Source organism: Odontesthes bonariensis, chromosome 17 (genome assembly GCF_027942865.1).
Source record: "Odontesthes bonariensis isolate fOdoBon6 chromosome 17, fOdoBon6.hap1, whole genome shotgun sequence".
Classification (NCBI taxonomy): Eukaryota; Metazoa; Chordata; class Actinopteri; order Atheriniformes; family Atherinopsidae; genus Odontesthes; species Odontesthes bonariensis.
Window position 1 is genome coordinate 32,842,537 of NC_134522.1, and position 27,171 is coordinate 32,869,707.

General features: G+C 43.1%; 2 non-coding genes across 2 annotated transcripts; both read right to left on the minus strand.

Annotated features, from left to right (window-relative positions):
* Positions 1-10,772: 10,772 nt before the first annotated feature.
* Positions 10,773-10,883, minus strand: trnal-caa (transfer RNA leucine (anticodon CAA)). Its single transcript has 2 exons — positions 10,846-10,883; positions 10,773-10,818 (listed from the first exon to the last, which is right to left on the minus strand). It is a non-coding gene; the product is annotated as a tRNA-Leu (tRNA).
* A 2,473-nt stretch (positions 10,884-13,356) lies between these two features.
* trnak-cuu (transfer RNA lysine (anticodon CUU)) lies at positions 13,357-13,429 on the minus strand. The gene has a single exon. It is a non-coding gene; the product is annotated as a tRNA-Lys (tRNA).
* Positions 13,430-27,171: the final 13,742 nt, after the last annotated feature.

The following is a 27,171-nucleotide window of genomic DNA, read 5'->3' on the forward strand; positions in this document are numbered from 1 at the left end:
AAAAGTGGCCGACATTGTATGTCCGGAGCAGAAAGCAAAGCTCTGACATAAGTTTGTCAAATGACACAGTGGCACGACGGATCTAAGATCTGGCCAACGATCTCAAGGAGCAGCTGGGACAACGTGTGGAGAGCCTGGAAAATGGAGCCTTTTCTATCGGCTGGATGAAAGCACGGACATCTCCGATACAGCGCAATTGCTGATTTTCATCCGAACAGTCACGGAGAACTTTGAAATAGGCGAGGAGCTGAGCTCCAGGCTGACAGATGGCCATCTACATGCTGTCCTTCGTATCGCAACAACAGGGATGGAGCCGGACATCAGAGGAATCGTGGCCAACCGGAAACAGCACCACAAGTCCCATGCCGATAAAAAAAGGTATGTTGACCTAGCTTATTGATGACAGGCAATGATAGACATTATTGATGGTGATGATGACTTGTTTGGTAAGCTTTTTTTTTAAAGGTTTCTCTCTCTTTCGCCCCCTCTCTCTGTGTGTGTCTGTCTGTCTCAGAAATGCTCATGAATAAGGTCCATGATGGAAAAACAGGAAGCAAGGCATAGAGACTGACTTTTTGTTCTAAATAAGTTGTTACATACAGTATTCTGAAATGGACTGCACACAGCACTGTTATATCCCAAATTTGACTGAAGACGGCAGAAAATCCCTGGGATTTTGTGTGCATTATATTGTTTCTTATTGTTTTTTCAAGTTCTCAAGCCTGATTTATTAATTGAAATGTGTTAATTGCACATTAGTGAATTCAGACCAATAAATGTGAATTGTAGTGATACAACCTGGTCATTTTCTTTCCTTTTTTTTCCATTCGGCGGCCCTCAGTCCAGTGTTTGGTTCCTATATTGGCCCTCAGCTATCAAAACTTTGGGAACCCCTGGTCTAAAGGATCTAGGATTTATACCCTCACATCCCATTATAATAAAACCACTTCAGCAGGTGTCCCAGAGCAGTTTTTTTTCATTTTTTAAAATTCAAAACCACTGAAGTTGATAAGTCGTGTTCAGTTTTTGTAGAGTTCAAAGGGGATTTGTGTCATTGTGCATCTGGTGCAGCACAGTAGTAAACTGCACTGTGCTTTTGTTGGGCTGCTTTGTTTGTAAGAGAACTATTCTTCACTGTATCCCCGCTCATATCTCCATAGATGTTGAAGTCCTCTTTATATGGATCTTCCATTGTTTTATCTTTTAAATACAAATGTCCGATGAGTTTCATAGCTGTGTTTCCAGGTGACTGCTGGTACCAGAGCATTATCCAGTAGTCACTTTTATTGTGGCTGCAGAAAATCTGCACTGTATCACCAGGATTTGCGATGACATCAGAAGAAGACTGATGAACCTCAAGACCCAGACTAACAGCTGGAGCAAGAGCAAAAGAGAACTTTAGATCAGGATAATGCATCAGAAAAACATCCACATGATAAAGAAGGAATACTTTTTCAAATGATTACCTGGCATGCAGCAAAAAGTGAGAAGGCAGAAAATTTTCTCCTTTAACAGCACAGATGATTTGTTTAAAAGCCTTGAAAAAAACAACTTATAAAACTATGTTTCACAGAGCTTTGCAGATGTTGATACAGTCAGAAAAGTCTCAGCATCTATACTTGTGTTATACAAGTATAGTATAACACAAGTAAGAAACACCATCACTGTAACTGATGAAGTGGAAGGAGGGAGTGGCTTCACATATTCTTGCTGCTGTAGATTGCCTTCCTGGATGTATAAATCGTGCTAAAGTGAGACACCAAGTTAAAGTGTACAGAAACAGTGTTACTGAAGTGTGCTGCGAATGCATCAAACTGAAAGGCAACCACATAGCAGCTGCTTTGGGAGCCCCTTTACAAAAACACCTGCAGAAAAAAACTGGTGTGCAGTTTTTGTAGAGTTCAGAGGGGATTTGTGTCATTGTGCTTCTCGTGCTGCACAGTAGTAAACTGCACTGTAATTCACTCCTGCATCTGGGATGTGCAGAGATCCATTCTTTGCTGCGTCTCCACCCAAATCTCCAGCGAGATTGAAACCATCTTTATATTTGTCTTCCATTGTGACAGCTTTGTAGTTCAAATATCCAATGAGTTTCATTGCTGTGTCTCCAGGTGACTGTTGGTACCAGAGCATCACTCTGTAGTCAGTTTTATTGTGGCTGCAGAAAATCTGCATTTTGTCACCAGGATTTCTGATGAGATCAGAGGGAGACTGACGGACCTCAAGACCCAGACTAACAGCTGGAATCAGAAAGACAATAGAACATTTTAGATAATGATGAATGGTAAATGTCATGAATTTAGTGATTTCAGACAAATTATTGTAATGTACTTTAACCGGGCCGACAGTTGTCCATTACTGCAGTGATACATTTCTGTGGCTTATCTGTCATCAATGCCCACCCAAAAGAATTTTAAGACCCAAAGAGACAATTTACAGCATCGAGCAGTTGGTTGTACTCACATCATCGTCATCATCACTGAAGGGCATCATCTTCATTCAAAACTGAGAGATGCAATGGATGTCTGCAAGCTGTATATCAACAGTGTTGAAGTTAGTTAAAGGCTTTCACAAACTACTGAAACAGGTGTCACTCTGCACCGGTCTGGTAAGGATCCGACTGCCTCGGGTTCCGTATTCTGTACATTAAGGGGGGTTCTGTGTGATGTCACAGGGGGCTCAGCGAATAAATTAGAACATTCTGGGGTTCTAATTCTGCACTAAGAGAAAGGGTCATGGAGTAAAGAGGTTTTTAAATCAAAACAAACATTTCTGTCCAGGCTTCTCATGTGGGAAGCTGAAAATCTGCTATACTTGTACACACTCGTTCAGGTTCATAGTTCACACCAGTGAGCAGCTAACAACTACGTGAAAAAAGTGTTATATAGTGGCCATCTCCCTCTATATTCTCACCATTATCTGTTGGACAGCCCATAATAAAAGTGGTGGTTCTTTTGACTCCAGGGATTCATTTGATGTTGATCCAAAACCTTCTAAGTACATCAGTCGGGCAGAGAACTTGAAACTGTTGATGAACTTGCTTCGAGACAACAGCCGAAACATCCAGTTTGAAACGTTCTACGTCTTCAAGGTTTGCATCTAAATGTTTGATGTTCAACCACGGGGTCTCTTAAATGTTATTTCCTCTTGAGTTTGATGGCGTTAGCGCGGCTGAAAAACGTTTGGGAAAGGGCCACGTGTCGCACCGTGTAGCATCCCCTCTTCTTTTAACCTCAGTCTGTAAACACCTGGGAACTGATGAGAGCCGTTCTTGGACCCTTGACCCTAGTTTTTATTCCCATTTCACACACCGTACCAACACACCCACCTTCTGGAATTGGCATTGTAAAATGTCATTTTACAGGGTAATTATTTAAAGTGTTGGCTGCAGAGTCATCAAGCATAGTTGAAACCAGAGTGGTCTTTTTATAAGGCTCAGGTTGAAAGCATGTCCACAGCACAGGGAAATACTAATTCCTTTTTACACTGGGCCACTCGGTGGGCAACTTTATATGAGGCGAGTTGAGCATCTCCTGGATGCAGCTTGAGTAAAAAATGACTGTTGAGCACATTTTTATCTGAAAACTCAACTGGTTTGTCTTCTTTTTTTTTTTCCCTTGTCCTGTCCAGCATTATGGCAGCAGAATTGTAATCTGAATACCGTTAATGCCTGTGGCATGTATGTTGCCACCGTGGGTTCACCCAACACACACTCAGAGACCGTGTCTGATTTCCAACGTTTTATTTTCACAATAATGATGATCGAGGTTCCCAGCCAGAACGGCAGAAGACGATCGCCGGTTTCTCCGTCCTGCTCGTCTGCTACTTCTCCCGTTCTCTGGCTCTCGTTCTCGATCCTCTCCTCTCCTTCCTGCCTGGACCAGCACGCTACTGATAAGGGGAGAATGATTAGCCGACGATGTACAGTTGTGCCAATCATCTCCCCTCCCACTGTCCTCTGAGCCCTTCCCACCTCTCCTCTGCACCTGATGCACCACGCCCCCCTCCACAATGCCAAACACATTTGCTATGCCAAGGGAAGCTTTATGAATGTAAAGCTCCCCTTGATGCCCATCAACTGCTTATTCATTTATTTTTGTTACAATACTTAACATGTGATAGTGCCGAACCGGACCGGGGGACAGGGACAGAGGGAGAGCAAAGAAAAAGAAACGGAACAGAAATAGGAAGAAACAATCAGAGAAAACAATGAAAAACCAGACAACCAGCTGCTACACCTGTAAAAACAAAACTGAAGACAATCCACAGCCTTTGTGGGGAATCCAGCCTTAGAGCCACCAGGAGCACCTGGAAGCAGACAAGCAGAGAACAAACACACAAACAAACAAACAAAAGAAACAAAAAAAAAGCACAAGCAGCAGCAATCACATACAACACAACTGTGGATACAGATGACCTCAAACCACAGGACAACACAACAACTGCTTTGTGGTTTGTCTTTAGCGCTTTAACACATTGAATACCGGCGGTGTTTACGGAATTATGTCGTAGAATCCCAGCGTTCTAAATCATTTTTTGACGTTTTTTGTACAGTCACAGCATATTATGTGATAGGGCCACTGAAACATGTTCTGGCTCGTTTGAAAGCTGAGACTTTAAACTCTTTGTGGGTCAAAACTGCGTGTCTCTAGGTGCCGCCATTAGCGAGCTATCCTTAGCTAAACCAAGGCGGGTATCCACCAAAATCAACAACAAACTGAGATATCGGGGCATTTGTGAAACGTGCGCTCTTTCAGCCTGTCGGACTTTAGATACTTACATATCCGGGTCAGAGGATTTGCGTCGTGTCCTTGTGTCAAAGGAGTTTCCATGTTCATAAAACCACCAAGTAGGTGGAGGAATTCTAAGAATGTATAGATTCAGAATCCATAAAAAAAACGCAAAAACATATTTTTACCATTTGGGAGCCAACGCATGGGCAGTAAAAAAGTAGTTTTACGTGACTTGGGAGTCAATGTGTTAAGACAGAAAACACACTGCGGTGTCTCATCATCACCCACCGTTGTACAGCTGAAGCTAAAAGCAAGATACGTGTCGTTACATCTTCTTTTCTTTGCCATGGAAGGAAATTGCTTTGGAAGCACATTTGGCAATGCTTCATCCTCTGCTTTGCAATTACGTGGGAGCCCCATAAAAAACTTGTCCATGTTATGCTAGCAGTGTCATTTATTGATTGATTGATTTCTGCATTCCACCAGCGCAATTGCTCTGCGCCCCCCAGTTTGGGAACCACTACAGTAAGAACCTCCCATTTTAATCTCTGAGTATAATCAGAGGAGACCAACACTGGTTAGAATGCAGGTGCAAGGAGCTGAGAGCTATAAGAGAGATGAGAAAAGAGAAATGTGGGATCAGGAGGTTTTTGTATTGAGCAGCAGTGATATGTTACACTGTGGTAACTAGCAGCACAGAAGTAAACTGCACTGCTGTTCAGGCTGAGTCCTTCAATTGTTAATGTGCAGGTTTCTCCTTTATTTGCACCTCCTTCAATCTTCACATTCACTCCTTTCTCTATATTTCCAGTGCCTGCGAGCAAGTATCCAAGGAGCTGCAGGTGTGTGTTGGATTGCTTTTACCAGAGGATTCGGTCGTAGCTATCACTGTTGTGTGAACAGATAATTTGGGGTTTATCTTCAAGTGTTTTGTACATTTCTGCTGGATCCTGTTGGACTTTGTTACTGAGAGAGGAACCTGTTGAGAAATGATCAGCAAAAAGCATTATCAGCACTGATGAAACCAGAAAAGTGAAAGAGAGATTTATTTATTTTCTAAAATCCTGATGCAGCATTAACCTTAAACAGAAATGTCTGAATTATTTTGAGGTCGTTACCTGAAAGCAGCATGGTGATAAAAGCAATGCAAAGAAGAAAGATGAGCATTTTCTATTCACCAGATGTTTGGTTCTGTTGAAGAATTTAGTTTACTTCCCTGAATGCATCAGCAGTTATACTGATTATTTCCAGCTTCTTTCCGAGTCAACCCTCCAACAGCATCACCAAACATACATGAAATCATCAGATGGGTGGTGACACAGTTGTTCCTTCTCTCAGTTTGTAGATTAGAATGAAGGTCTGATGCTGCCACCTAATGGATATAAGTTACATATGTGGAGGCATCTGAGTTGTAATACACACATGGAAAATGCACATGAGGTTTTTGTATTGAGCAGCAGTGATATGTTACACTGTGGTAACTAGCAGCACAGAAGTAAACTGCACTGCTGTTCAGGCTGAGTCCTTCAATTGTTAATGTGCAGGTTTCTCCTTTATTTGCACCTCCTTCAATCTTCACATTCACTCCTTTCTCTACATTTACAGTGCCTGCGAGCAAGTATCCAAGGAGCTGCAGGTGTGTGTTGGATTGCTTGTACCAGAGGATTACGTTATAACTATCAACTTGGTGTGAGCAGCTCATTTCGACTGTTTGCTTCTCTTCTTTGTACAGATCAGGTGGAGTCTGGCTGACTGTCACTGAGAGAGGAACCTGTGGCTTTTAAGATTAAGATTAAGAGTCTCATGCTCTACCGACTGAGCTAGCCGGGCTATTCACATGTTATAAAACATGCCTTCAAAAAAAAGAAGAGATAAAATAAGCCTAAGTCAACTTTCTGAGATTTAGAATGACATCGGAACACATTCCTCCCTTTTCAAACTCTACCTACACCACTCGACTGGATCCCACTCAGCTGTTAGGGTTTTCCATGAGGTAATACCTCCTGGCACCAGGTGGTACATTTTTAGCACCTACTCGGTCGGGGTCGAGTTGAGTCGAGCCGAAAATGTGACATCTACAGACTGCAGGCCACTGATTCAAATTCAATTCAATTCAATTAAAAAATACTTTATTTATCCCAGAGGGAAATTAAATGTTGATGTAGCTCAATTAAATCAAGGAGTTATTATAGATGCTGATGGCTGTGGGCAGGAAAGATTTCCTGTAGTGGTCCGTTTTGCATCCAAACTGAAGAAGCCTTTGACTGAAGAGACTCTGTTTTCCGATAACAGTCTCATGGAGAGGATGTTCAGGGTTGTCCATAATTCTCTTCATTTTATGCAAAATCCTTCTTTGCATTATTGTCTCCGGAGGTTCAACAGTCGTCCCCAGAACAGAACCAGCCTTCCTTATCAGGTTGTTGAGTCTTTTTAGGTCCCTGGTTCTGATGCTGCTGCCCCAACAGATGACGCAAGAGGAAATGACGCTCTCGACAACAGACTTGTAGAAGATCTGCAACATCTTGTTGCAAACCTTGAATGACCTTACTTCCTCAAGAAGTACAATCTGCTCTGTCCTTTCTTGTAGATGGCTTCACTGTTGTGTCTCCAGTCCAGTCTGTTGTCCAGATGAACACCAAGGTATTTATATTTCTCAACCACCTCCACTTCTTCTCCCATGATGGAAACAGGGTTTGATCTGACCCTGTTTCTCCTGAAATCTACAATCATCTCCTTTGTTTTGTTAACATTCAAGATGAGATGATTGTTCCCACACCATGCCACAAAGCGGTCCACCAGCTCTCTGTACTCAGCTTCTTGTCCATCTCTGATACACCCGACAACTGCAAAGTCATCTGAATATTTCTGTAGATGACAGGAGTCTGACTTGTACTGGAAGTCTAAAGTGTACAGAGTGAAAAGGAATGGTGAGAGTACAGTCCCCTGTGGTGCTCCTGTGCTGCTGATCACCTGGTTAGACACACAATTCTTCAGTCTGACAAACTGTGGTCTGTTTGTCAGGTAGTCATTAATCCAGGTGATTGTTGAGGCCTCCACCTGAGTCTTCTGGAGTTTCAGACGAACCAGATCAGGCTGGATTATGTTAAATGCACTGGAGAAATCAAAGAACATGATCCTCACAGTGCTGCCTGCTTTGTCCAGATGACAGTGGGTTTGTTGAAGCAGGTGTATGATAGCGTCTTCAACTCCAACTCCATGGCGATAAGCAAACTGCAGGGGGTCCTGATATGTGCTGGTTTGCTTACACAGGTGGGTCAACAGGAGTCTCTCCAGGACCTTCATGATGTGGGATGTCAGGGCAACAGGTCTGTAGTCATTGATGTCTGAAGGATGAGTTTTCTTTGGTACCGGAACCAGACAGGATGTCTTCCACAACAGTGGTACCTTCTCTTGGGTCAAGCTAAGGTTGAAAAGGTGTTGCAGAATCCCACAGAGCTGCTCTGCACAGGCCTTCAGGACTCGGGGGCTGACACCATCTGGACCTGCAGCCTTGTTCCGGTTCAGTCTCCAACTGCCTCTTCACCTGACTTCTAGAAACAGAAAAGTGGGAGGGGGAGGCAAAGGGGACAGCAGCATCTCCTGATTGGGTTGAAGACAAACTAGTGGAAGCAGAAGAATCCATGACTGAGGTGGAGGTGGAGATGTTACAGGAAAGCTGTGGATCAGAGGAGGGTGGGATGTCTCTTTGGCTGGGAACAGGAGGGGAGGATGGTGAGCTTGTTCCTGAACTGAACCTGTTGAAGAATGTGTTCAGCTCATTTGCTCTGTCCAGACTTCCATCCATCCGATCCTCCCTCTGTTTGAGGCCTGTGATCTTCTTCATTCCTGACCACACATCTCTGATATTGTTCCTCTGCAGTTTACTCTCAAGCTTCTTTCTATACACCTCCTTGCTCTCTCTGATCTTGACTTTGAGCTGCTTCTGTATACTCCTCAGTAACTCCCTGTCTCGCTCCCTAAAGGCTCTTTTTTTCTTGTTCAATAGTTCCTTTAGCTCACTGGTGATCCAGGGTTTGTTTATAGGGAAGCATCTCACTGTTCTGGTGGGGATGGTGTTGTCCACACAGAAGTTTATATAGTCAGTCACACACTCAGTCATGGCATTAATGTCCTCTCCATGTGGCTTACAAAGAGAAATCCAATCGGTTGCATCAAAACAACCCTGTAAGGCTTCTTCAGCTTCCTGTGACCACTTTCTAACAGTCCTTTTTGTGACAGGTAGTCTCTGGACAAGGGGTTTATATGCTGAACAGAGAAAAACAAGGTTGTGATCTGATTTACCCAGGGGAGGTCTTGATTTGGAAATGTATGAATCCTTGACATTTGTGTAAAACAAATCCAATGTCTTGTTTTCTCTGGTAGAGCAGCTGACAAACTGTTGAAAAGTTGGCAGTGTAGCAGAGAGTGAGGCATGATTAAAATCACCAGATATTGCCACAAAAGAATTGGGGTGTTGTGTCTGTATCTGAGCAACAACGGAACTGATGACATCACATGCAGTGTCGGCAACAGCTGAGGGTGGAATGTAAACAGCCACCAAAACAACACTGGTGAACTCTCTTGGCAAATAATATGGACGAAAACTTACTGCCAATAGTTCAATGTCAGGACTGCAGAGACGACTCTTCACAGTAACATGTCCTGGGTGACACCATCTGTTGTTGACAAGCACTGCCAATCCACCCCCTTTCCTTTTCCTGCTACTCTTTAAATCTCGATCTGCTTGTACAGTCAGGAAGCCCGGCAGAGAGACGCAGGAGTCGGGGATATGATCCTGCAGCCATGTCTCAGTAAAACACATAATGCTACATTCCCGATATTCTTGCTGAGTCCTTGTCAAGGCTAGAAGTTCATCCAACTTGTTGGCTAACGATCTTACATTGCCCATGATGACGGATGGCAGAGATGGTTTGAACTTCTTCTTTCTTTCTCTCCTCTTTGCTCCTGCTCTGCATCCACGACGCCTCCTTTTCAATTCCAGTGGGATTTCTGGCTGCTCCCTGTTGTAAACCACCTTGTTGCTATGGTTATGCATCATAACAAAAGAGCAAAATATACAAAAGTATTGGGAAAAATCAATCCAGCTGCACAGCATCCAAGGCAGGAAGGAACAGTTGTCCAAAAAAATGCAATTTCTTGATTGGCCAAGGAGTGATGTCACTGGATGAGTCATGAAAGCCACTCCTTAACAAGAACCGGCAACAGCATCAGTTGGATTTTATGTATTCTGTGATCGTCGACTAGTTGGATTGCTAGACGCAAAGACATAGACAGAGCAGCAGGTATACCTTTGCCTCGATGTCCTAAATTGTTGTGTCATGTTTGTGTCACATAAAACTGACATCACAGGACTTTTGGAACTCCTTGCTATAACGACCCCACCCACATTGAGGTGGTTGTGAGTAAGTACTAGTGGAAAAGATGAGGAGAAAATATGATCCATATTGAAACGGATGAGGAGGAAGTTAGATTCTTTGATGGAGAACAATAAACATCCTCTCCACAGCATCCTGACAGGACAAAGGAGCAGCTGCAGTGAGAGGCTCATCTCTCTGCGCTGCAGGACTGAGAGGTTCAGAAGGTCCTTTGTTCCCACAGCCATAAGGCTTTATAACAGTGACTGCTGAGTTCTTATCAAATTGATTGATTGATTTTTATTTATTTCGTCATTTAGTCATTTATTATTATTTAGTTAGTAGTAGTATTATTATTGTTGTTTTATCGTTGTTAATTCAATCATTGTAAATATTTAAAAAAATTTAAAAAATAAATGTTGAGCTACTTGACGAATTTGAATTTCCCCCATTGGGGGATAAATAAAGTATTTTTCTATTCTATTTCTATTCTAAAAGAGCTTAATGTTGCAGGAGAACTGCCTCATCGCACATCAGAATTGTGTATGTTAATGGGAGGAACTGAAGGCCCGTCTTCAGAGATAAATGCCCTTTTTCACCATGGCCTGACATGGCTTTCTTCATGGCCTTCAAATATGCAAGTAAGATTTAAGCATGAAATTAATGTCAGGAGTGGGATTTGAACCCACATCTCCTTTGGGAGACCAGAAGTCCCTGTGCTAAGGAAGGAATAAAGCCTTGAGTCTGGCGCCTTAGACCGCTCGGCCATCCTGACACCATTACTTCCCTGACTGTGTAAAATACGACAAACGTGAACCAAAATGCAAAACGCTACTCCACTTGACTATATTCGACTCAGGTTTTAGGGTTTTCCATGAGGGAGTAACAGCTGGTAGCAGGTCCATTTTAGCACCTACACGGCAGGGATTCGAGTTGAGTCGAGCCGAAAATGTGACGTCTACAGACTGCAGGCCACTGATTGGCCAGGGAGTGATGTCACTGGATGAGTAATGAAAGCAAGAGAGGGCCAGAGGTCATGGGTCGTTATTCAGATTTTCCTTATTTTGTTTTAAAGTGGAAATGAAGCAGTGACATAACACAGATGGCAAAATAATCAGTGAACTAAAACGTCAAATTAACGAATTACAAAAACTCCGAAATAAAAGCCGTTATTCAGAATAAAGCACTAACAATTTTTAGTAATGTATGTGCTTTCAACCTGTGCGCCGCCATTGTTGCTATGACGTCACGAGAATGGTTGCGAAAACATTCTAATACTGTCAACATTAGATACACATAGGAAGGAACCATAATATACCGCCAAAATGAATGGAGAATGGGAGTGTGATGAATGCGACAGGCCAACAAATGGCGATAAACATCCTATAGCCTATGCTTTCGAGCCTGTGAGAGAAGAGGGAGCTGTGGTGGCAACCTACGCCGAGTCAGAGGAGTATGATGATGAGGAAGACGAACCGTGGGACCACCAAGATCGGGTTGGAAACATAGCGTGGTGTCGGCCTATGTGTGGGGCTTGCATACCAATGGACACGAATGTAGAAAGTGTCTGCTGCCAGGAGTTGAGGCTTAATCATTTAATCCAAGGCCAGTGCATCTCCCAAAACCAACACTTCAAGATGTTGTGTCTGGAGAGAGAGGTGTTGGATGTCTCGATCCTATTACTCAAAGACATCAGAGCTGACACGCTGGAGCGACCAATAAACAGCAGGTAGGCCTTATAATCCATTTTTCACAACTGATCAGCATACCGACACATCGTCTACACTACAGCTACAAAAACAACCTACACGAAGTCCCCCTCAACCAATAAGCCAGCTTAGCAGTCGGACATCTCAAAGCAGCTAGTTACTACCCTCTGCTAACACTTTGCGCATACCGGTAACTGCAATAATCGGCTAATCTTTTCGGGCAAACATACCTGTCAACAATGCATTTTAATAATGGAGTGTTATCTTGGTGCGTGCGTAACTATTCATCACCAGTGCGAGCCCAGCGGTTGTGATGAGCATCCACACTTGTTTGTTATCTCAATAACTAAGCCCCTACATGGCTAAATGAAGAGCTCTTCTCCATCTCTTTCTTCTGAATTCACTATGATGACGGGCCGATTCTAAGGTAAACATTTGCAACCCAAACAATCAACTCATGTATAGCCTTTATCCCTTATAGCTAACTGTATGACGTAAACAACACAATTCCCCGAATTCACCCATCTCCCAGAGGCGCGACAGTGAAACGCGTTTGGTCTGACTCGGAAACTTGGCCGAATAACAAATGTGTATTGTTTCATATCGTTTTTCAAGTCGGTAGAATAGCTTACCTCTCTTTCCTCTGCCTGGCCAGCGCGTTTCTGTGCTCGGTCTCTGCGCCCAAGGGCAGAGTCTCACAGCTCAGATGTTGTGGGTATGTCCGTCTCTCCAACACTGTATCCACTGAAGTCGAAAACTGATGGCACAGCATCTGGTTTTAGACGACTGGTGGGACGCCAAACAAACTGCCCATCATCCGTAAAGGATCCCTCTTTTATGTAATCACTTTCTAAGAAATGCTCACTGCAGACCCTCTGTACAGTTCCTTTAGGTGGGTGCAGGCGTTTCAGTGCTGCCAGCCATCTCTTCATCACCTCAGGTTTCTTAGGAATGACGTGAAAATGAATTTCATTCCCACTGGCTTTAGCCCTGTAATATTCATTGGAGCATCCGGGGGTGATACAAAATGACCCCCCCACCTTACGAGAAACACCTGTCATATTTATTTGTTGGTTGCCGCGATACACAATACAAGCTAACGGTAAGCTAATAGCAAGCTGTGAGCTAAACCATGCTCGTGACGTAAGCAAAGAACATTGCTGCGCCCTTGTGGCCAAAGTCGGTATTAAAATATCATTTTTCTAGCGAAACTATTTGAATTTGTGATTTACTGAATGGCCACTCATTTTTCAAAACAAATAAGCCTCTGAAAATGCTGCCATGTGCCACTGCTTCATTTCCCCTTTAAAGTGAATGATCATACTTGAGCAAAAAGGGAATACAGAAATGACATGAGCCCAAAGAAAGGTAAACATAATGCTCTTGCGCAAGTTTGAATGTTTTTGATTCATATTGTGCATTTCAGGAGGTTTGTGATCATTCAAAGAGGCACCAGTGAGGACGCTGTGATGGTGGTAACAGAGCTGAACTTTGACTTTAAGTGCTGGATGAAACATCTGTTGATTATTAAAACTGCTACACCCAACGTGGGGCTCAAACCCACGACCCTGAGATTAAGAGTCTCATGCTCTACCGACTGAGCTAGCCGGGCTATTCACATGTTATAAAACATGCCTACCGAAAAAAAAAGAAGAGATAAAACAAGCTCAGTACACTTTCTGAGATTTAGAATGACATCGGAACACATTCCTCCCTTTTCAACCTCTACCTTCTCCACTCGACTGGATCCCACTCAGCTGTTAGGGTTTTCCATGAGGTAATACCTTCTGGCACCAGGTGGTACATTTTTAGCACCTACTCGGTCGGGGTCGAGTTGAGTTGAGCCAAAAATGTGACATCTGCAGACTGCAGGCCACTGATTGGCCAGGGAGTGATGTCACTGGATGAGTCATGAAAGCCACTCCTTAACAAGAACTGGCAACAGCAACAGTTGGATTTTATGTATTCTGTGATCGTCAACGAGGTGGATTGCTAGACGCAAAGGCATAGACCAAGCAGCAGGTAAACCTTTGCCTCGATGTCCTAAATTGTTTTGTCATGTTGTGTCACATAAAACTGACATCACAGGACTTTTGGACCTCCTTGCTATAACGACCCCACCCACATTGAGGTGGTTGTGAGTAAGTACTAGTGGAAAAGAGCTTAATGTTGCAGGAGAACTGCCTCTTCGCACATCAGAATTAATAATAAAAATACATTTTATTTATAGGCACCTTTCATAGGCACTCAAGGGGGGTATTCCTAGAAAGTAGCTAAAGAAAGCCAGGCTGTAGCCGGAAAGCATCGCTTGAACTAACACCATCTCCCAATTAAGCCTCAAGTCGTTCCATGAAGCCAGCTCAGCTGCATCTCAGTGAGGCTAATCCAAGCGAGGCTTACATAGCCTGGCTAAGTGCGAGTGTACGAGGAACGTAAGAAGCCCTGACGAGTGGATGGTGGAAAAACGGAGATGGCAGAAAAGGAGAGCAAGACAAGCGCTTTTATGTTTTCGGCAGCTGAACAAATAATGCTTATAGAGCTGTATGAGGATTTTAAAAGTGTCATCATCAGAAATGGTAATACAGCTGTGATCAATAAAGCGAAGAAAACGGCATGGCAAACAACTGCCGACAGACTAAATGCGTAAGTTATGAAAGTTTCATACCATTGTCAATTGTTAGATATTTATTTTACTGTCCTCATGTATTTATGCTCTCCTCTTTGTGTTATAATTTGTTTACATAAAGCATGCTGAAGTCTCTGTATGAGATGTACAGCACAAATATACTGGCCCTGCTCACTTTATTAATAACCCAATAATCGACACGCATCATCATACTTTGTGACCATATTATCGTGAGTGTGTGACCCACATATTATTTTTTCACTGTTACATCTCAACAGGAGCAATCTTAACAGCCAAAAGCGAACCTGGCAGCAGGTGAAGGTAAAGTACAGGAAAATATTTCAGAGTGGTAAGTAGCCTTTGAAGAAATGTGTTTGTCCAATAAAGAGAGCACCAAACTAGATATGGAACACAAGAAACTGAAAATAAAAAAGATCAAGCTAGAGATTATGAAACTGGAGAGGGACATTAGTATCAGTGTTAATTTCGTCAGCTTTTTTAAATTTAGTCTTAGTCTTAGTCACAATGTCGAAAATCAATTTTACTCTAAGTCATATTTAGTCATTGCCTTCCCAATTTAGTCTTAGTCTTAGTCACAATGTCGAAAATCAATTTTAGTCTTAGTCAAATTTTAGTCATTTTAGTCAACACTGTACATAATAGAACTTCTCCACACACGGCGGCATGATCAATCATTATCATGCAGGTTGTTTTGTTGTCCTTCGCGTTGTAAACGAAATGGCTCCATACATCCAGGCGTTGTTTTCACCCAGCTCCAACAAACCGTATACCGGTATCCGAGCCCGACGCCATGACAGGACTGCAAAGTTGAACTAGCTACGGTTAAGTTATAGCTAGCTACCGGCTACGTTACTTGACATGGGAAGGGCCTAAACTCAACTGAACTCGACTCACTGAACTACTACTGATTGAGCCGCGCGAGGCACTGTGAGACAGGCGCCGTGCAGGGACAAACAGGGCAACAGCGCGTAATCTTCTATGAAGTTCAAGTGTAGTGAAGACACTGGGCTAAATTATATCAGGCGTTAGTTCAGGGGTTAACACAAAGTTCACACTGGGGTGCCGGCCAGAACACCAACTTAAAGCTGCCGTCGGCAACTTTTTTTTAGTCATATTAGCTTGAACTGTCATGGGATTCTGGAAAGGGTGCCAGGTTTTTTTTAAAAAAAGACTAGATTTTGACATCTAAATTTCAAAAGGCTGTGGCTTCTAAATGGTTAGAGATAGAGACAAAGTGTAAATGAGAAACATATTGGGAATGACCTGAATTTCATGTAGGTTGTAAATTTTCCTATCTAATTTGCATATTATGACGTCATATGGTGGCGGCCATTTTGGAATTCGATAATTCTCAGGAAATAAATGATATTGTTGATAGTGTTGAACTTTTTTCATCATATCCACCCCTCCATCCATCTGTTATGTTATCCACATATCAAATGGACAAGCAAACAGTGAATTGTAAACCAGATGTTGCAAATTATAACCATTATTATACCACAAAACCCATATAAACAGTAGGCGTTTTTCAGAAGCAGAGGCCTTATCTGTGCCCATCTATCCAGATTACAGTTTGTAGTTCTTTACAGTGTGGAACCTCTCATGGCAAGGCACAGCACACAGACAGTTGGCACAATATTGAGAATCACCCTAAGTGTATGTGGGGAATAATTTACTAATCTAATTTGCATACTTTGACACCAGATAGTGGCGGCCAACTTTCAAGATTGATATTTTGAATGGATGTTGAAATTGTTTAGACAGATTATTCCCTGTCCCTTTGTTATCCTAACCACATAACAAATGGACAGGAAAACAGTATAATAAAACTAAGAATTGTACATTTTGACTACTGCTGTGCCATATAGTAGCAAACACATGTAAACACCAAGTTGGTAGTGAACACAAAGCAGGTTACCTGAATTTCTCTATCACCACGATAGCCAATTGCCTCATCAAAGGGTTTTATCCATTCCTGTAAAACTTCCTCATCTCTCAAAAAGACCCAGTCACCATTACCGTCACCATCTCCAGCCCTGTTTAGCCTCCCCCTGCTGCCTCTACCACGTACACCTCTCCCACGGCCACTCCGGCCACGTTCATTCCTCTCATCCCCTCTCCCATTTAGCAACGCTTCATCTTCGCTACTTTCCGCCCTATTCAGACCACCCCTGCGGCCAATCCGACACCCACCAGCCCTTCTACGGACACTACGCCCCCGTTTACCCCTGCTTGTGTTGGGCAAAGAGTTGGAAAATGTAGTGTTTTGTGCTTTGGAGACATTGGTGCGTTGCACAGCCGCAGCACTGCCGCGCAGTAAAGCACCACCATGGCTAGCACGGTAGAAAGAATTGACACTCACGCTGGTCCCAGCGCTACGCTCACCTACACTGTGTCCACCATTCCCACCAGCCCCCCTACGAATACCAACACTCCTAGTAGCCTTCCCACTAACTTTGTTAGGCAAAGGGTCGTGTGCTAGTACATTAGCACCGCCATTGCCATGCAAAGACGCACCATGCTCAGCGAGCTCACTAGTTGACCGACCGTCATCTCCAAAAGAAAGATTTTCCCCTTCTGAATCAGAATCGGCGAACAGGAAACCCATCACATCACTATAAGTAAACTTTTTCCCAGTCATCTTTTATTTATTTTGTCTCTAACTCTTGTAATCCAGCAATACCGCTTCAGCAATCAAGATCCGTGGCACGCTTTCTCCGTTTTTTTCGCCTACAACGTAGAAGGGACTTCCTCGAACATTTTACATTACAGTGTGACGTATTCCGAGCCAAAGTATAAGTTCGGGATGTCTGCCAACTAGTGGACAGGAGTACAAGGCAAATTTGACACTCTGCTTGGCTCTATCGTCTGTTAAAGTCAACACTTCCCGAAATGTGTCTGCTGCAGCTGCCGCTACAGACCGTGGTGAAGTTGGTTTGATATTGGATATTCGACAGATATTCACAATAAGGAAATAAGGTGTCTTTTTTTTCAAACCAATATCAAACCAACTTCACCACGGTCTGTAGCGGCAGCTGCAGCAGACACATTTCGGGAAAGGTACTGGCTTGATTAATTCATTCTGGACTCTATATCCGACCACATGAAGACCTCGGGACACTTCGGTTTGGCTTTAGGGACCCTCTACTCACTACCACGTAAGTGTTATGTTGTTTGGAGCTGTAGAAGAGGTATAAAAATAGCGTTTTGTAGCGGTGACATGATTTGCCCCAAAAAACGGTCAAATCGACCGTGACGTCACATTTAGAATGTTCAATTCTTAAAGGCCCCGCGGCTGTGCAGCACCCCCGCGGAAAAAAACATGAGGAAAGAGAGGGCAGGGACACGAATAAACGTGTTGTTATTTACAATTTGTTATACAAGATATACATCACGTTACAAATGATGTAAAACTACATTAGGTACACCTGAGAAGAGCAGGAATAGCAGAGGCAGCTGTGAAAATAAACTAAATTCGAAATAAAATCCGAAATAAAACTTAATTGCAGTGAGAAAGGTATGCGTGGGGTTACTACACTATTGTATTGAAGCACTCGACACGGCAATTGCAACAGTCTCAAGATTAAACGAGTATTGTTTGGATAGGAACCAAAGTTTACACGTCTGTTTCCGCGAACCCCGCGAATTGTCGGACCCCTACAATCTGTGGATTGTCATTTGTTTTCACCGGAACGCGTCATAGCTCATTACCATAAAGTTAGCTTGAGTTTAATTGCTTGAATCCGCTCTGGTCGCTCAGGTAGCTTCGCCACTGGAGAATCCGCTCTGGTAGCCCAGGTAGCTCACCCTCCATAGAGAAATAATGATTTCCGGCGCTCAGGTAGCGTAGGTCGCTCTTGGTGTACACGCAGCAAAAGGAAGAGGCAGGTTAATGATGGTTCAGGTGATTTATTTCCCTTTTGTTGCAGGCAATAAGGTCATGTGTGTGGTTTCCTATCAAAAGAACAATAACAAATACCCAAATGAATAAAGAATAAGCTCTTTCTCTCTAATAAAGGAGTACTGAAATTACTACATCTCCATTTGCCTCTAATTCCCACTATCACAGTCCTAAACACTCTTCACCTGACTTATTATTATTAAACACATAAACAACATCACATGGTAACATGGTAACATTACGTAACACTCACTGTAAACATCACACTATTGAGTCCGAGCGGTAACAACAGACATAACACGTGACGTGACGTACACTCAATCAGAGGCAGGTGAGCTAAATGCTACAACTAGCATACACATGACGAGTTACACATCAAAGCAACAGAAGCTACGGCTGCAGCAACCTGAATACATTACATAAACAATATATACAGCCAGACGCACGTTTCATTTACGCACACACCACTTGCCGGGACATTAATCAACAGCTCGATCTTCCCTCTGTCGACTCATCAGAGCACACACCTGTTCTAACCGAGCACCGACAGTTACGCTACATGACCAGCAGGGGGCCGCTCTGCTCTGAACTGACCAACACAATACATCTAAAAACGTAACAAATCTCAACTTTGGAGCCTTTTCTACATCAAGAAACACTTATATTAACAATTACAAATTACAAATGAATTATAAACAATTACATTTTTTAATGTCCATTCGTCCATGGCTTGTAAATTTTGTCTCGTCTTAGTCTCATTAACGAAAATCATTTTTTATTCTCGTCATATTTTTATTTTCTGGAAGCAATTTTGTGCGTCATCGTCTCGTCATCGTCACGGGAAAAAGGGGCGTTAACGAAATATTTTCGTCATCGTCCTGGTTGACGAAATTAACACTGGTTAGTATAAATTCAGATAAAGGAGAATTTTGTGTTGTGGACTGTTTTTAATTCTGGTTTCTCTCCACAGCTTGAGAAACATGTAATAATAATTAAACAATTCAACACAACTTGAACTCAAACTTGTCATTATTGTACGGTTCATGCAAAGTGTTAGAAATGTGTTTTTTACATTTATATTCAAAGTGGGGTGCCATGACCTAAACGTGTGGAAAGTTATAAATCATCTCTGTCCATTTAGCCTTCTTTCACTTGCTCTGACTTAAACTGCTACTGTGTCAATGCTAAATTATGAAAAGAAGTTCTAACTCAAAGGTCACAACAATAAGGATCAATGGAAATATGTGTCCCTGTATAGGTCCCTCACTGTGTCAGGAGAAACTGAGTCCTTTCAGGCACTAGAACCTGCAGGGACTCAACGAAGAAAAGACTTGAGCCTGAAAAGTTGTCCACAAGACAAAATGTATAAAATATGAAGTATACTATTAATTTAAGATGGGTCTGTCAGAAGTCAGCCATGGTGCCTGAGAACTTTAAGCAATTAACCTGTATTTAATTTGGCCAAAGGTCATTTCTATCCGTGCCCTTGTTTTAGCATGTGCATGTGCATGTGCATGTGCATGTGCATGTGCATGTGCATATGTGCATATGTGCATGTGCATGTGCATGTGCATATGTGCATATGTGCATGTGCATGTGCATGTGCATGTGCATGTGCATGTGCATGTGCATGTGCATGCTTCTTTCTGAACACAACACCCAGTGTGGACACATCATGGCTGGGACAGCAGCAGCAGCCACAAACACATCCAAACTTTCTGTATTCAGCAGATGTGGAGAGAGGGCTCCTCAGGAATATAGCTGATGTATCACTTTTTAAAGAAAGTCCACCAAAACTTTGGACACATTCTGAGTTTCCACAAAAGAAGAAGAAATGTTGTTGAAAAGTCAGTTTGTCATTTTATCGAGGTCTCTCTGCTCTTTGTGTAACTTAAATATTCTACATCTGCAATGATTCTTTATAAAGTATTTTATTCAAATAAAACGATAACCTCTGATCTGAAGACAGCTGATTTAGTGCCGGTCACATGATCACATCATTTATAGGATTAAAAACATGTTAGATTTGTACAAAAGAGCCTCAGATTATCAACACTGATTATTTTAGATCTAAAGAAATGAATGATCACTTTTCTTTGTGGGACACGTTTCCATCAAAGTGTGGAGAATTAGTGTGAGACGATATGAATGAATGAATGAGTTCAGAGTTGGTTCAAACAGCTCTTCAACATGTTGAACTCATCAGTTACAGAGGAGACGGAGAGTTCATTTAAGGGCTGTAAATCATCTTTAATGGTGTCACATGTGTCCAGTTTGTCTTTATTACCATAACTGGACAAACACTGATAATCAGGACTGAATAAATGTTACTGATCCATGTTCAGTTCAGCTCTAATGTAACTAATATCTGCTGGAACTGGGACGGAAGGGGACTTTTTTGCCCTCTTGTGGTGTAAAGATAAACTGCATGATGTCAGTTTCATGATGCAGAAACTCCGTGAAGAAAATAAATGTGGAAATATATAGACTTTTCTCATCTTCTTTTTGAAGCTCCAACCTGCATCATATCATAAAGATCTCATCCATCCTTTCCCTGTTCCTGCTGCACACACCTGTTGTAGGATAAGCAGCAGGATATCAGAGTCTCCTGAGGTGACACCACAGTCTGTAATGCAGATGTTGGTCAATTGTTCAGAACAACATACTCACACTCACACACGCACCAAATGAAGCACAAGCTGTGTTTGTAGAACCAACAGGAGGCCGTTGATGTCTGCAGTGATTTTAGTGGCATTAAGACTCATTAGAGCGGAGTTATTGAATATTTCTGTAGCAGGTGTTGCACTTTGTAGACGGTCCCTTGGCCCTCGCCTCTGCGCCGGCTGCACATGGAGACTAATGTTATTTTCCTGCTCCAGCCTCCAAGGACAGCTTATTTGGATTCAAATGTTTATCTCGCCACAGATGGAGAGAGGTGTGATTTGATCTGGAACAACGCTTTATTTTGGAGGTATTTATTCAGCAAGTGCGAATCTGTCAATATGTGTCAAACTTTACCGAACCCTGTTGCTGTTGTTCTACCGCTGCCTCCATCTTTTAGTGTCCGCGTTAATGTGTGGCTTTGATGTTTTAACAAACATGTTGTCATGTAGAGTAAATGTTTAAGTGCATAATATGGCATACTGCGCATGTGTGACGCGGCCCTGAGTTCTATGCACACAGCTGGGCAAGTTATATCAATCAGTCAGTCTATCAGCTGTGAATGTCATGTCAGCGTGTTGGTCGTGTCCATGTTAAATAAACAAATGCATTAGAAATATAATGTCGTCCGCCTCGCGTTACTTGGAGATGTAAACGCCACATGGTGTCAGGAGTCAACTGGATTTGAGCTGAGAAACGTCGGATGTGAGTGGGAAGAACTGGAGTGTGCATCACCATGGCGAAGTTTACCCCACCGGAGCAGTTTGACTTCTCAAAGCCCGAAGCATGGCCTGACTGGAAGCTAGTGATGTGGCGTTTGAAGCGAGGCCTCGGAGCATGTGTCGAGCAAAAAGGGGCGAGCCAGATGAAGCGTTGGTTCGAGGCTTGTATCGTTTCCATAAAAATCACGTGACTGATGACAAACGAGGCCTCGGATTCAGTGTACACGTCAATGATTCATTTTGAGCGTCACTATCGCATAAAAAGGGTTTGAACCTTGCGGCACTTCGAGGGTTTTGAGTTGGCGTTTGGTATTGGTGAGAGGTAGAGTGTGCGTTGGTTGTATCAGAGTTAGTGGTTAAGTTCAGTTATTATATCAGTCATATCATCTATTATTATTATTGTACTGCATTAGAATATATCGTAATTAGGTTAGAATAGTGTTAGAATAGTTTTATAGGATATGAACCCTCGTTTTTCGCGGGGGTTACGTTCCAAAAAGAACCCATGATAGGCGAAATCCGTGAAGTAGTAACCTTTATTTTTTTTTACAAATAACTACTGTAGGCCTACTGTAAAATAATAATTTGAATCAATACGAACTGAAGGCTTCAAATTGCGGAGATCAGCACCGCGACCCGAGTCATTGGATTAGAACGGGAGAAAATGAAAAATGATTATGAAAAAAAAATACAAAGTAGGCTACAGTAGGACAAATAGTGACTCGCGTGTATTTCATTGCTCTTCTGACTGAGCCGCTGCATCCTGACTCAGCGTTTTTTTTCTTCTAAAGCCCGCGGTGCAGTGTGTGTTTTTTCGAGAGAAGAACAGTTATCGGTAGTTGCTGTCGCTCTTTTTTCTTCTGGGCATATTAAACCGCAACGTTATTGACACACATTTTTTAAAATAAAAACCAATAACTTATATTTGTCTTGTTGCCCATACTGCTCTGTTACAGTTTATTCCTGACTCCCGGTCCCATAAGCACTTTCATACTCCCAGTTCCATAAGCACTGTAGTCAGTGTACATCATTGATATATTTCATTTGAGTGATCAACACCATAGCACTCAATAATACTTCCATATATGCAGTTTTCACACATTTATTTTCATTGAGACACAGTGACAACAATTGTTTATTTTATATTGCAGGATGCTCTAACTCAGGGTTAATTTAGTCTGTCATATATTCCTTTTGCACAGCAGGTGTCACTAGAGAGACCGTTTCAATGAGGCTTCAGGTAATGAACCTTTTGGCGAACCTTTGGGCTGGAAAGCCTCATTGGTTCACAAAGCCTCATTTTGCCATCACTACTGGAAGCTAAGATTCGGCAGGTATCGTATAGCTTCACTGCTTACGGAGGAGGAGGAAAAAGTGCAGGTAAATGCATTGATTTATTCCATGTGTGACAGGGGTAGTGGGTAATTAAGGCCAGGTGTGGCCAATTCCCAAGACAAAAATCCAGTAGGAGCTGTGCTGCACAGACTGCAAGGTGTGTTGGTGCCCTGCAGACAGCAAGGTGTGTGGTTGTCCTTTATTCTCTGGTGAGCAGAAAAGCCACGAGCCAGGGTGACGGTGGCGTAGTGTACCGTCAGACAGAGGTGACAGCAGGAGTTGGCCACCAAACATTTGGGAGACGGGTGCATGGTGCCGTTGTCAGCCGTTGTCAGCCGTTGTTTTAGTAGTATTTTCTTTTGGTTTTATTGATTTTATTTAGCAACTGTAACCCTGAGCCAAAGCACCTCGTAGCCGTGGTGGTAGTATCGGGAGACAGAGGCTGGGCACGTGGACTTTTATTTGCATGGTTTTACTGACAGTGTTTTAATTGCATGTGTGTCATCTAGTGTGTCATCTGGTGTTTTTTATTGTCCTACTGCTCAGTTGTCTGATTTAGGTTCTGCCAACCACCTACAGAATTTTAACACTGTTGTAAGTAAAACAAAAACATTTTACTCTCTAACTGTCGGCTTCATGGTTATGGGCCTTACCAGGGGGTTTAGCTAGGCCTGGTTAATCACAAGCCGCAGGTGCTACATTTTGGCGTTGTCGGCAGGACAACTAGTGTTATGGTAAATTCGGTGTCTGCTAACCACTTGTCTTTTAAATGACACCTTGTTGTAGACCCAATGTCTGCAGACCATGTGTCTGTTGATTAACACAGAGACAATAATCATTTGAATGACCATTGTTACCAGATTCTGCATCTCCCCAAAGTGCGAGACCGTCCCCGGGGGGGTGTGGTAAGGTGACGGTTGAAGAATACGCATCTGAAAAGACAGAACTCCCTCTTCCTGTATAAATGCAACTGATTTCCTTTATCCTGAGTCTTTCTCCACCATGAACGCTGACTGGTGTTGACTGACCCTTCTGCAGAAGAGAATAAACACGTGGCCAGCCGGCAAAAACGACAGAGATCTCGATATTTAATTTCTCATCAGAGGTATTACGAAGCAAGGGAAGATTTTTCCATGACATTTGACGTTGTTTCGGCAGGACTCACGCGCAATCGTTCGGGACGAGTGTTGAGTTGTAAATGCATGTTATGTTAGTTATCCCATCATTTGTGTTAAGGTCGTAAATTCCATTGTTAGGAATGCGGCCTGAAACTGGATCCCCCTTTCCTCTCTGTTGAGAGCTGTTGTACACACCCACTTCTGAATAAAATTGAGGAGGCCTGAGGAGCAGCTTTAGAGTGTGATCAGGAAGAAACTGTGGAAAGCTGTCTCCTCATCAGCTCTCCTCATGAGTTAAAAATCCTAAACGTCTCTCTCTCTCTTCTTTATAAATTTGTAGGTATTTGAACCTGACAAACATTGTTCTGCCTCAGTAGAGGGAGCACATGAGAGCTCAAAGAACAAGCCATAGAGACGCTGTCAAGCATTGCTCGAAGTTTTACAGTATCCTGGATCAGCACGTCAGTGTGAAAAAGGTCATCAGTTGCAGACAGTCTTTGTGTATTTTGAATAATCACAGTGGAGTTATCGCCTGCTAAGGAGCAGAACTGTGAGTATACTGACTCAAGATCAACATCATCAGGCTCTTGTGGGGACATGTCACTGGGCCCTACACTACTCCCCTGCTCATGTGGGCCAACTAGTTTTCCTGCTGGTTGGAACCACCAGGCTGAGCAGCAGGTAAGTCAGAAGAGGGAGCACTCTGACAGGTCACAGCCTGATGTCCATTAGCATAGCAGCGAAAACAAAGCCGCTCTCTCCTGCAGTGAGACATGGTGTCATGGTCATCACCCCCACAAATGGAACATGGACCCCGAGACCTGCCGCGGCCGCCACCACCCGACCTCGGCGGCCTGGAATACCGGGAGGCCTCTCGCTGCAGCAACCGCTCGAGGAGAGTGATGACATGGTCAAGTGACTGCCCCTCAGACTGCGACGTTCTGCTGGCTGCAGCCGGTTAAGGGGCCGGGTCCCCCCTGCAGACTGGGCATGGCACTGCAAAACGTTCACAGCCTGGCTGGTTTGCAGACTTCCCGCTGGGTGGGAACATTGACACTGCTGGAGGCGCTTCTTCCGGTGGTGTTCATCCAACTTCACCTGAACATCAGCGGCAGTCCACTCCTCCAGCGGCTTGCAGCCGAAGACTAGAGACAGCTCAGTATCCGGACAGTGAGTGATAAACATGACTGTCACCCCACGAGAAGGATTGTCAAGAGTCTTTCCCTGTTTCTCTAATGCATCCACAGCAGTGTCAATGGCTTTGTTAAGCCGAATCCAATAGTCAACAGCTGTCTCAGTGGGTTTTGTGTGTAGCGTGCTCTCAGGAAAGACAGAGCACAGAGATGTTTACATAAAGATCCAACCTTTCTTGACATCAAGAAACGTACCCTCTTTACGACCCTCTCAACGGATCAGCTCAAAGGAGATAACGGAGCCAGATGTGAGACCAACCAAATGGGGTTCTTTGTTTCCGAGTCTTCTCTCCCCCAGACCAGCTACGAATAATAAATTATGTAGGACACCTCCTGATAAGGGAAGCAGATGTAAGCTCAACTCTCCTGCTGGACCAACCACAGGAATGCCACACTTCCCTATTTTCAGAGAGTGAAAATTCCACTATAAACCTCACTTTCCGTAGACTGAAAGTGTGAAAATCATTACTGGACAAATCTACAGATCATTTTGAAACATTCGCCATTCTTGTACCTTCAGTAATTACCAAGCTATGAATATTGGATTTAAAAGGAATCCCTCTCGTGGAGCCACAGTGCCCCCCAAAGGACATGGATAACGGACACTTTTCACTATGTCAGCCTAAACAACCATGGACAATTTCAACTACGGATGTTTAATGTTCTCATTATGTGCAATGCATAACCTAATAGTGTTTAATTCCACAGGTATTACCCAAACAGCTGCAGATCATTCTAAATTAACAGCAACCAAAAGTTGTCATACCATTTCTATCATGATAAATATGAAGTATTGTATGCTGATAACTGTCAATGCTCATATGGATGTTTATGCCTGCTTGTATGCAACATTATTGTCTGTTAAGAACATTATATTGTCTAAAATCACTGTCATATGGGTTAAATACGGTATAAGAAAGGAGCAGAAATCCCCCCTTTTTGTCTCATGAATTCAGCGTGGTCAACCCCCCTTTTTCCCTTGGGTCAAAAGCCAGCTGAACTCTGATTGGACGAAAGCTGACATGTGATCTCCAGCTTAAAAGAGAGGCGCGCAGGAAATCCCTTCTCTTGCCTTGCTCTTATCTCTTGCCTTGCTCTTATCTCTTGCCTTGCTTATCTCTTCTCTTGCTCTCAGCCCTCTTATCTCAGCCCTTGTCTTTTTCTCCGTAACTATTAATTCCCAATTTTTTTAGACTTCCCCTTCTCTTTTATATAAAAGTCTGGTCCAACACACGCGAGTGTGTGCCAACTCATACAGCCCAGCCAAGCCGCCACTCTTCATCCAAGGACGAAGAATCAAGAAGAAGTCGATTCTACATCATCCCGCTGGTTACCACGGGAACACCGCTTCGACACCAACTCATCAGAAGGAAAGAACCACGGAATCCCTTACGCTGCTACGACAAAGTAAGGTGCTGGTTTGAGATCTTTTGAAACCGTGGATAAAGTGAAAACTTTCTCTGAAAGCGACGAATGAGCAGACCTCCGCGGGCAGAAGACCGTTGGCACAATATCCGTGTTATGAACCAGATTTAGTCACATTTTTGATAGGTAACCCTGTTAGTGGCCTGCTCCTTTCTTCCCTATTATCCCCTTTGAGTGTCCCCAATAATTCTAATTTCTGTCTCTTTATCAATTGTTTATACACCTATATACCTGTGCAATGTTGAATAAATGTTTGTATTAACCCATTTAAGAGCGTCACAGACAGTTACTAAGCCGATTACCACTCCAAACAGGACGCACGACTCAGAATGAGATTGATTATTAATTAATT